This window comes from Mirounga angustirostris, unplaced genomic scaffold (assembly GCF_029215605.1).
Source record: "Mirounga angustirostris isolate CCGP_5_RB_7025 unplaced genomic scaffold, mMirAng1.0.hap1 SCAF_4, whole genome shotgun sequence".
NCBI classification, from domain to species: Eukaryota; Metazoa; Chordata; class Mammalia; order Carnivora; family Phocidae; genus Mirounga; species Mirounga angustirostris.
In genome coordinates this window covers 17,699,014-17,710,848 of record NW_026991712.1, presented here as the reverse complement: position 1 = coordinate 17,710,848, position 11,835 = coordinate 17,699,014, and the positions used below count along the sequence as shown (strand labels likewise).

General features: G+C 39.0%; 1 non-coding gene across 1 annotated transcript; it reads right to left on the bottom strand.

Annotated features, from left to right (window-relative positions):
• Window positions 1-5,101: 5,101 nt before the first annotated feature.
• LOC123860654 (U6 spliceosomal RNA) lies at window positions 5,102-5,208 on the bottom strand. The gene has a single exon (XR_006794776.1). It is a non-coding gene; the product is annotated as a U6 spliceosomal RNA (small nuclear RNA).
• Between the last annotated feature and the right edge of the window lie 6,627 nt (window positions 5,209-11,835).

Here is an 11,835-nt window from a genome sequence, read left to right as displayed (position 1 = left end):
GATCACCTGTTATGTGGTAGATACTATCCTAGGGATTGTACATAATGCAGACAAAGAAAGTTTCTCCTTAAATGAAGTTTACATTCTGCCATGTTGTGCATGTTATAATTTTAAAATATATATTCAGTCTTTGTCCCTGGTTCCTGGCATGGAGTTTCTAAAACCCTTGGAATTTCCTGAGTGATAGGAGTGTGTTTTGTTATTCATAATGATCCCCTTTTGACCATAACTGAACTTATACTAAGGAGGTGACTCATGGAGAGGGGTCCAGATAGCTTCAGGATGGGGGCTGGTCACCAGAAAAAACAACCACAGCATTAGAAGGTTAGAACTTTCAGTCCCCACCTAAGGCGTAGAGGTGGAGGTGGGGTGCTGGAGATCGAATTCAATCACCAATGGCCAACGATTTAATCAATAATGCCTATATAATTAAGCTTCAGTAAAAATTCTGAAATGAAGCTAAAGGAGCTTCTGGACTGGCAAACACATCAAGATGCTGTTATGTCCTATGCATCTCTTCCATTTGGCTGTTCCTGAGTCATATCCTTTATAATAAGCCAGGAATTACTAAGTAAAGCACTTTCCTGAGTTCTGTGAGTTATTCTAGTGAATTACTGAACCTGAGGGACAGCTCATGGGAACCCTTGAATCTGTAATTGGCCAGGCAGAAGTGTGGGTAGCCTGGGCACCCTATTTTCAGCTTTCATCTGAAACAGAAGCAGTCTCATGGGACTGAGCCCTTAATTTGGGTCTGCACTTACTCCGAGTAGTTAGTGTCAGAAATGAATTAATTTGTTAGATACCCAGCTGGTATCAGAGAATTGGAAAATTGGTTGGTGTTTCATAAAAACCACAGCATGTATGTGTCATGGGGTATGGTGACAAGATACAATAAACAAGGAGATGGACAGACAGATAAGAGAGATAGGACTCAATTTGATAATGGTAAGTGCTCTGAAGAAAAGATAGAGTGGTTAGGGGAGGAAAATAATTTTCCCTCTACCCTTCTCAGTTCTTATTTGACAGCCCTATAATAAAAAACATACTGACAAAAGAAAAACAAAATATACATGAGAGATACCCAGAGAAAATGAGTAACTCCCTGAGATGGCTTAGAATTCAGACTTAAATACCATCTTCATCGGGAAAGGGGAGGAGGATGTTAGCCTTTTAGAGGACAGGAAACAATTTTTAGGAAAGATGAATGGGCCCTTAGAATAGATGGGAGGTATGATAGTTTCTGACAAAGTCTGTCTGGGTGTGGTGTCAACTTCCAATCTCCTCTCCCGTGATAAGTCAACCTTCCCTTGTTGATGAAACTCCTTGAGAGGGGATTTGTAACAACTGAGTTCCTTTGGAGGATCTGTCTTTTGGCAGGTAAGGGTAGTCCAGAGAAAGCCTGTTCCTGCATTGGCTGTTTTTCAAGAGCCTATAGCTCAACATAATCAATATACCAAAGTGGCACATTTCAAGGTAGCTGTATGTTCTGCTGTATTCAGTGGTATGAGGAATAACAGGTGGTGGCCACATTTGATAGAGTAGTTGGGGGCAGTCACTCAGAAGGGAAACACTGCTAGATGCACTACACACTAAGCAATATTTTCTTCATTTTATAAAAAGAGATACTGTGGCAGAGTGAGATTAAATCATTTACCATGGCCACCGTGCTAAAAAATGGCACAACTAAAATTCTTACCTCATTCTGTCTCCTCACCCCAACATTCAATCTGGTTCTTGTTGTATTACAGTATTACAGAGGGACAGAAATGGTCTATATCTGTGCTGCCTGATAGTCCATATGTGACAACTGAGCACTTGAAATGTGGCTAGGATAAAGAACTGAATTTTTTATCCCATTAAATTTTAATCATTTAAATGTAAACAGCCACATGTACCCAAGGATTTCTATCTTGGACAGTGAAGTTCTAGGATTTCTCCATTGTGTGATGACTTGCATCACTTAGTTCTATTTTGCTGATATTCCAGCACTTTTTGACTCTACCTTCCTTCTGAGAAAGATGTCAGCTGGTAGCAAACACACCTGCTAAAGATTAGCTACGTTAAACCCCCCACAGGCCTGTGTCATTCTAATTAGTCACTGTGTCTCAAAAAACAGGATATTAATTCTCTGTCTTTATTTCATTTTATATTTTATATACATGTTTTTTAATGTTGAAAAAAAAATCAATATTTCAGGCACACCCAAATGCCAGAAGCCTATTAAACCAAAGGTGCAAGGGAGAAAAGCTGATTGAGACCACATGGCATTTTCATAGAACAAATTTTATAGAAAAGAAAGGCAGTGTGAAGGAAAAGCCTCTGCCTTATCAAATGGTGTCCATTGTAGCAACTCAGGTTGTCAAGTAAACTTCACAGACAGTAACCACGGATAGAGTGATTTACTCTTTCAGCACCAAAACCTGAAGCAAAAAGACCAGCACTGCAATTTAAAAAAAAAAAAAAAATCATAGTCTAAAACCAAGTTCTGGAGCCTTCGTCATTCTTATTGCCTGACATGAGTCAAGCTCTGGGGACACCGACCGCAGAGCTAGCTCAGGAAATGGTTAAAAATACATGCTGTGGGGTCACACAGACCTGAGTTTCAACTCCAGCACACTGCACTTCCCTGCTCCCCATTTTCTTTTTAAATTGTATACTTCTGGGACATTGCGAGATTTTACCATTTTAGCACTAATCCTTCAATATCAGTTTGCTAATCACTTACCCTAGGTGATTCCAAAAAAGCAAAGGCAGGTCCTTACCCTTGAAAAGCTTTCAATCTGGTTGATGATATGTGTTCAACACACAGCAAACAAGCTGAGATTAAATGCTTATAGATAGCATGGATTTGCCAGTAAGAACAGGCATTTAAAGACAGGATCAGTAAAAGGAATAGTTTAAGACAATAAACATCTTGCAAAGAATTTTGTTTCTATTATTTACCTTAGCGGCAGAAAGCTCAGAACCAGATCTCAAGTTCAATTATTTCGATTATAATATCCCATGAAGTATGCATGTTTGTGGTATTGCCATGCCCTTGGGACTGAGGATGGAGGGGTGGTTAATTTTCTTTTTTTTTTTAACTTAATTTTATTTTATTATATTATGTTAGTCACCATACAGTATATCATTAGTTTTTGATGTAGGGTTCCATGATTCATTGTTTTCGAGGGGTGTTTAATTTTCAATTTCTATTTTATATTTTTGCTATTATTTGTTCCCCAAGTGAGTGACACTGTAACAAAATTATCTGAGATAAAAATAAATAATAATACAGACTGAATCTGTCAGGTATTACCCATCTTTCAATTTATATATTTAAAAAGTATACTAATGAAATTTGTGAAGCACACACACTCCAAAATTTGGCAATTAGGTAAAAACACAGAATAGGAATTAAGTAAATGAAGCAATGGCAACAGAGATTTCCAAGTGCTTGAGATTAACTGAGTACTATAATTGACCATAATATTTTCTCTAAATTTGATAGCTCATATTTGAAAAAAAGGGGGAAAAGAAGAGGAAATGCATTATTTTTCTTTGCTGGACAAAGACCATATATGCCGATGTGCCCAACCCATACCAATCAATCTCAGTGAGAAACCTTTGCATGCATATTGAGTGCCCGAGACAGGCTAAAGAAGAAAAATACAACTCAGTACACCAGGAATTCACAATGAAGCAGAAAACTGGGCTAGGTACCTAAGCAATGATACAGTTTTCGGTGCAGTAGGTACTAGATGAGAGGCAACACACAATTACTGAGAAACTTCCATGACCCCAGCATCCTACTTTACCCGTTTAGCGTAATGTAACCCTAGCAACCAAATGAGGGGATTATTTCTATTCTCCATTTTCTAGAGTGGCTATGGAAGTTTACACCCAAGGAACTGCCATGTGACTGGAGTCCAAGGGGATAAGTGGAAGTTCTCAGGTTGCGATATGAGAAAGATATTCCTGAGGGGAAAATAGCCTGTGCAATGAATCAGACACAGAAGTTCATAAACCACAGCATTTGCAGAAGGATGTGGTACCCTGCAACTTAAAAGTAGAGAGTAATGAAGGAAAGTGGTAGAAAAGGAGATTAAAGACAAAGAACATCATGATGTGTTCTACTTCCTTATGCATGTATTGACCTACCTCTTGGTTCAGCGATGACATAATAGTTATTGCACACATTAAAAATCAACATTCTTGGGGTGCCTGGATGGCACAGTCGGTTAAGCATCCAACTCTTGGTTTTGGCTCAGGTTGTGATCTCAGGGTCGTAAGATCAAGCCAGAGTGCAGGCTCCTTGCTCAGTGCAGAGTCTACTTAAGACACTCTCTCCCTCTCCTTCTGCCCCTCCCCCCCCCACACACACTCACTCTCCTCTCTAAAATAAATAAATAAATATTTTTAAAAATAAGTATTTGAAATCCAGAAGCCATAGGAAAAAACTAAAATGTACTTATAATTCATTGTACCAAAGTATTTGCCATATATGCATACACATAAGAGATTAATATCCATAAAAAGTGTTTCTCATGCATATTTATAGACGAACTATATAAAGAGGCAAGTCACAGATGATGTACCAACTGCCAGGTAATATATTAAAAGATGATCAGCCTTATTGGTAATCATACAAATTTAAATTAAAACAACTAGAAATTATTTTTACCTAATAGATGAACCAAAAAATAAAAGATTGTTAATATACTGTAGGGAAGGTGAAAATTTACCTCCACCCATCTTAAGTTTTCAAGCTGGGGCTCTTTAACAAAAAGACAACAAGAGAAAACCAGTTTATAAACTCATGCATTGCACATCTCATGGGAGAAACTTAGAGGAACTCAAAGGGGCAGCCCAGGATTCCAGGTTCTGTAGCATCTTCAACCAAAGACAATAATATGTAGAGAAATGGCAGGCCCAAGTTTTAGGCTGCTGCAGGTGGAGAACTGTGAGAGGGTAAATATGTGGAGGAAACTAATGGAGTAAGGTTTGTTTGCAGATTCCTCTGGTGCCGTCTTTGGACTGATAGAACTCTGTCTCCTGTAAAAGGAGAGTTTATATCCTGCCTCTAGACAGACAAAGGGGAGCTCTGCTCCTTCCTTTTTTTTTTTTTTTTAAATGCTTCACGCATTTGCATGTCATCCTTGCGCCACGGCCATGCTGATCTTCTCCGTATTGTTCCAATTTTAGTTCATATGCTGCCAAAGCAAGCACTGCTCCTTCTTAATTGCCCTCAGCTCAAATTAATTTTTATGTCAAAGAAGTATATTTTGGAGTGACATATTCTGGTTTTCTTCAATATTATTTCACCAATATTGTGATGAAATGGTCACTTTCTTTCATTGCTGGTGAAAATATAAACTGGTTCAATATTCTGGAAGAGGGCTGGATGTTATTCATCAGAATTTACAAGGTGCATCCTGTTAGTTGAGTAACTCAACTTCAGAGAATCTGTAAAATCTATCCCACCAAAAGACTTGCACTTGGGCACATAAATGTTTCCACAAGGATGTCCACTGCAGCACTGTTTACAATAGCACCAAGATGAATACAATGGAAATGCATATAAGTCATTTTACCATCATGTTACAGCTACGCTATAGAACACAATGTAGCCCTGAAAAGACAGTGGCTTTTAAAATGAACATTTATTCTTTTTTTTTTTAAGATTTCATTTATTTATTTATTTGACAGAGAGAAAGAGAGACAGAGGGAGAGGGAACACAAGCGGGGGTGTGGGAGGAGTGGGACAGGGAGAAGCAGGCTTCCCGCGGAGCAGAGAGCCCGTCACAGGGCTCAATCCCCGGACCCTGGGGTCAAGACCTGAGCCGAAGGCAGACGTGTAACGACTGAGCCACCCAGGCGCCCCCCCAATGTACATTTATATGTATTTCCACAATTAGTGCTAAATGAAAAAAACTAATGAATAGTATTTAGAGTATGATCCCATTCATGATTTTTGAAAAACTAATTATGTGTATATGAACACATATAGGCACAGAAATTCATGAAAAGAAGTATGGAAGGATGGGGAATGAAAGGTGGAGTCATTATCTCTGTGGACGGAATTAAAGTAGGGGAGCGGGGCGCCTGGGTGGCTCAGTCGTTAAGTGTCTGCCTTCAGCTCAGGTCATGATCCCAGGGTCCTGGGATGGAGCCCCGCATCCGGCTTCCTGCTCGGCAGGAAGCCTGCTTCTCCCTCTCCCACTCCCCCTGCTGGTGTTCCCTCTCTCGCTGTGTCTCTCTCTGTCAAGTAAATAAATAAAATCTTTTAATAAATAAAGTAGGGGAGCAAATGGAGGGTGGGGCAGAAAGAGGAGCAAGGAGGAGAGTAGAAAGAAGACTTTATTTTTACTCTTTATGCTTTTATAGTATTTTAATTTTCCTATACTGAAAATGCATCCATAGATCTTATATTATTTTTCAAAATAAAAATAAATTAAAACTAGTTATATCACAGCATGAACATGTCATCATCATGGTCATTCTTGCTTACCAAGGTGGCTATATTGCCCAGCCTGGCCAGGCTTCGTTCTGATTTAGCCATCTCAGAGAAGCTCATCTAAGCCCTTCCAAATCCCTTAAAAATCACTGATTCTCAGAATTGTAAAGTATTTTAAAAGTCATCTACTCAATCTCTTATCCAAGGGCTTGAGACCCCTCTTAAACATTTCTGCAGATTGATCTCCCAGCTTTTGCCAGATTCCTCTTCTAGTGACAACATCCATTGCTTCCCATGGCCTCCTATTCTATCTTCCAGCATCTCTACCAGAAAGACCTCCCTTGTATTAAGCCAAAATAAGTCTCCATCTTTAATCCTATGTACTCCTATGAACACAGCTTACAGGTCTCTCTCCACCCAGGAGGAGAAAGGAGGTCACCACTATCCTCCCCAGGTGAATTAGAAGAGCTTTCTTTCTTCTTAATGTTCATCAAACCACTAACCATGCTGTATTATAATTGTCTATATACAACCAGACTGAAAGACCTGAACATGGAGCACCATATCCCTAGTACCTAGATCAGGGTCAGGACAGTTGACAGATACAAGGATGGATGGATGAATGGATGGATGGGTGGACTTTTTAAGTTATGTGTTTATTGAGCACTAACTTTATGCTTGGAACTCATTCCATCTGCTAAACAAACTGTGAAGTAGGTATCACTATAATTATCACCATTTTACCACTCAGAAAATAGGCTCAAAGACCTTTGCTCATTCTAAACAAGGCCCCATATTTAGCAAAGTTGGGGTCTCAGATTTGGATGGATGATTACAAAGTTTATACTTTTAACAACTTCATCACAGTGCCATGAATTAACAAATGAATGAAAGAGTGAACCAATATACCAAACAATTTCTTATAGAATCCCATTGTTTCAAAAATTCTCCATGTGTTTTGGAATTCTGTTACACCTTTCAAAAAAAAACACAGCTTCAATTTGGCTAAGATCAATTTGCACTCAGTCTGTTCCAAAAAAAAATTTTTTTTAATAAAAAGCAATCATCAACCAGCCACTACTCCCTATTTTCATAGGTGTGAAGTGGACAGGATTTATCTCTAGCCCCTGTTTTGAACTTGGAACAAACCTGAAATCTCATCTGTGGGATCTGACAGGTACATCAGTGGAGGGTTAAAACTTACATGAACTTAATTTAAACTTCATTTGGGCTCCTCCCTTACTTGGGAAAGCTTTATATCAAATTTTGTAACAAAAAGAGAACATGCAATTTAAATTAAAGAATTGGGGTAGGTTTGGGTACTTTCCAGCCTGGATTAGCAAACCCCAAAAGCCTCTAATTAGGTTTTCCCTCTGTTTCTTCTTAGTCTGATCATCAAAACCATGGATGAGAATAAAGCAAATCAGATAGACTACCTACTCTTCCTTCAAGATATAAATCCATTAAAGACACAACATATCTTTTTTTTATTATGTTATGTTAATCACCATACATGACATCATTAGTTTTTGATGTAGTGTCCCATGATTCATTGTTTGCGTATAACACCCAGTGCTCCATGCAGAACGTGCCCCCTTTAATACCCATCACCAGGCTAACCGATCCCCCCACCCCCCTCCCCTGTAGAACCCTCAGTTTGTTTTTCAGAGTCCATCGTCTCTCATGGTTCGTCTCCCCCCTCCGATTTCCCCCCCTTTATTCTTCCCCTCCTGCTATCTTCTTTTTTTTTTTTTAACATATAATGTATTATTTGTTTCAGAGGTACAGATCTGTGATTCAAAACAGTATGGAGGTTCCTCAGAAAGTTGAAAATAGAGCTACCATATGACTCAGCAATGACACAACATATCTTAAAGGTTATTTTGCCATTACTTCCCAAATCTGCAGGGATGCCTAATGGTCTTATTCTGGTCTGTCCCATACTTACAACCAAGCATAGTAATTCTAAGGACAAAAACACAAGATAATTTTAATACTGCACAGATCCTACCTTGAGAAGTGGCTTTTTGGTTTCTGATAGTGGCTCATTTGAAAGTACATTTCTTGTGTTACTGAAATATAAAAAGAGGAGAAATGATTCACCAATCTCAGGCCTGTGTTCTATCTAATAGAGGCACCAAAAGATACATTTGGGCCAAGCAATGAAAGTTATAGTTTGTAAAGTCACCTCAAAGACCTACAATTACTCTCTTACAAATTCACCATTGGGTTTGTTTGTTTGTTTGTTTGGCTATATTTATATGGCATACGCACAGCTGACTTCCTCTAGAATGTCCAGGAGTCTGATTTGCCTAGTGAAAAATGCACAGATGAGCTCTTGGTGCTTCTGGTTCTAAGCAACATAATAGAGCTCAGATTATGTATTTGCCTCATTTCCTTATCTATGAGATCGAGCTTCAGTGGTGCTCAGATTAGGATAAAGAAATGACTACCCTAAGACTCTCCTTCACTGTGGGTTTCCATGGCTTGTATCATCTTCCCTATGGTTCTCCTACTCCTCCAACACTCTTTCACTATCAACCACACTAATGAGGCTGAAACAGTTATCCTGAAAAGGGGAAAATCACCATGCTGGCATCCAAGCTCAGGGAAGAATTAAATCAGTTGATTGCAGATACACTTGCCCCTATGTGACATATGTAATAGATTAAAGCAATCTACCATGTATTTATCAATATCTTTTATTGGCTTATGTTTCACACAAATTTATAAAAATTATTTTTATAAACTATATTCTCATTTAAATGTTCTTTGATAGCTATTCTTCACTGGATCCTATCTTAAAAATTTTGAAAGGCAAACAAGGTGGTCAAATAGTAATGTATCAGGGCACCTGAGTGGCTCAGTCGGTTAAGCTGCCAACTCTTGATTTCAGCTCAGGTCATGATCTCAGGGTCCTGGGGATTGGGCTCCCTGCTCAGTGGGAGTTGGCTTGAAGATTCTCTCTCCCTCTTCCTCTACCCCTCCCCACTCTCTCTCTAAAACAAATAAATCTTTTTAAAAAATAGTAATGTATCAAAGTCAAACACCTCTATATAACTCAGTGGGAATGTAACCACCAGGTAAAGAAAAAAGAAACACACTTCCCTAGTCACAAATTAGTTCTGCCTATAAAGATTCAGTTTCTTCATGGAAAAAACAACGATGATGACATAACAAATGACATGATCTAGCATATAATAATTTATAACATAACCTTTTATCATTTAATCAGTTGAAACTCTCAACAGTATTGTGTAGGTTTATGGAATAGATGTATATGTTACAGATAAAGAAACAGTCTTAGCATGCATCAGAGTGGTTAAGTCTTGCACAAGCTCACTCAGTTAACAAGTGGTGAACAAAATCCACTCTTACTATTTTAAGTCCAGGACTTCTTCCTCAATGTCAGTATTCTACCCATCCCCTTGCCCCATCATGAGAGAATCTGATCATGGTGCTATCCACCAAGGAAAGACTCTGAAATCGTTCTCACCTTCCAGGACTACTTTTAGAAATATTCTAAAAAAGACCAAGTTTAGCCAGCCTGTCTACTCTGTGTTGTTTCCTCTTTACCCAGCTTCCAATTTTGAAATAGAGAAATTGAGACTTAGAAATAATAATTTTCTGGAGATCCCACAGCTTGCATAGGTATGAATTGGGTATCAAGTCCATGCCTATTTTACTTCAATAATACGAAGTAAATAAAATGTAGCAGAGAGCTGGATTTCAATTCAAGCCAATTTAAAACTCCAGCTCTACCAAGTATCTACTGTGTGACTTTGAACCCCTAGAAGCCTCAGTACCACTTGTTGTAGGTATTAAATGAGATGATGTATACAATAGGCGGAAAAAAGTAGCTGGTGTTGTAACTGTAATACATCAAACTGCTTTAAAGGAATGTATCATGGACTATAGGATGTCAGGCACCAGGTTTGAGATGAAGCTGAGGGATCCTCTCAAAATACCAGTATGCACATCACATAAAAATATATCTTATTTATAAGGAGCAATGAGGGACAGAACCATAAACAGGTTCTCAGATTCATGAAGCCACCACCATGAGCCACCATGAGTCTCCTGTCCTGGAGCCCAGATTCCTTCCTGCTTGGCAGCCCAGTGATTCCCTCTATCCTGAAATCACCGCTCTGGAAAATGTGGTAAGACTACCAGATTTGGAAGGAGGGTGGGGGAGCAGTAAGCATGACAGTGCTTTATGCTTGACTAGACCAGACCCTATAGTCAGACTTAATGCTTGAAGATGAAAGCTTCCCTCTGAAGAGGTCACCAGAATGGCTATTGGTGCTAACAATCAAAAGATAGTCTCATAATATGAGATACACAATGACAGAAGCCTGCTGTCAGGACAAGAGGACCCAGAGGGAAGGGTGAGCTTCCTTCCAGGTTCCAGAGTCCTAAGCATATTCCCCAAAGTAAGAATTAACAACAGGGAAGAAGTTCCTTATGATCACTTGTTCTTCCCACATCCTTAATAGCTAAAGGCAACTGATACGATTCATAGTGCCAGGAAAGCCATGCCATGGTCATCCTCCAGCCTTTGATGGAAATGGAGCAAGCCTTCATAGACAGATTTGTGTGTGAATCCCAGGATGCATTAATTTGGATAAGTAATTTAAGCTCTCTAAGCCTCAAGCTTCATCTAGCAAAATTTATAGTAAAAATGTACTACTATTATTACTATCCACTGTTACTATCCATATCATTTTTTTATCCATACTAAAAGAGATATATTGCTCAAAATTGATGTGTCTACTATAATTATCAGAATACCTCCTATATTTCCCATTGGAAAATGGGATCCACTCAAGATCCACTCTTAACCCTTTCACTTTGCCCCAAAAAATCCTCTGTAAAACTGTATCAACATGTTCCCTTGCCCTCAGTTTCCAGTTTTGTTCAAAGTTAAGAGTGGGGGGATCATATCAGAGACAGAAGAGAATGAGGTTGGGCTATTTAGCCTCCTGACACCCCTCTGTCAGGCTGTTATGAGTTAGCTATATTCCCTTCCCAAAAGCCACAATTCCTATCAGGCAACTCCTTCCTTACAACTCTCTAGAGGTTACAGTAATCATTCTTCCCCCTTGCCTCTTCAGTCTGGGGATGGTAATGGCGCCATACTCTTGGTAGCCCTAAGATCCTGCAGTATGCCTTGTTGGTTCCTTACACCCTGTTTACATCTTTATATAAACAGTCTCTGCATTAAATTGTCCTCAGTTGTCCAATTGGAATGAGCCATCATTTTCCTACCAGAGCCTTGAGAAATACAAACATTAACAGGCTAATTTGTGTAAAATAGCGGTTCAGCTTGCCAGGTCCAAGATATAGAAACAGAGAATCAATACTGACCTCTTCCTTTTTCTACTTATAATTCCCCTCTC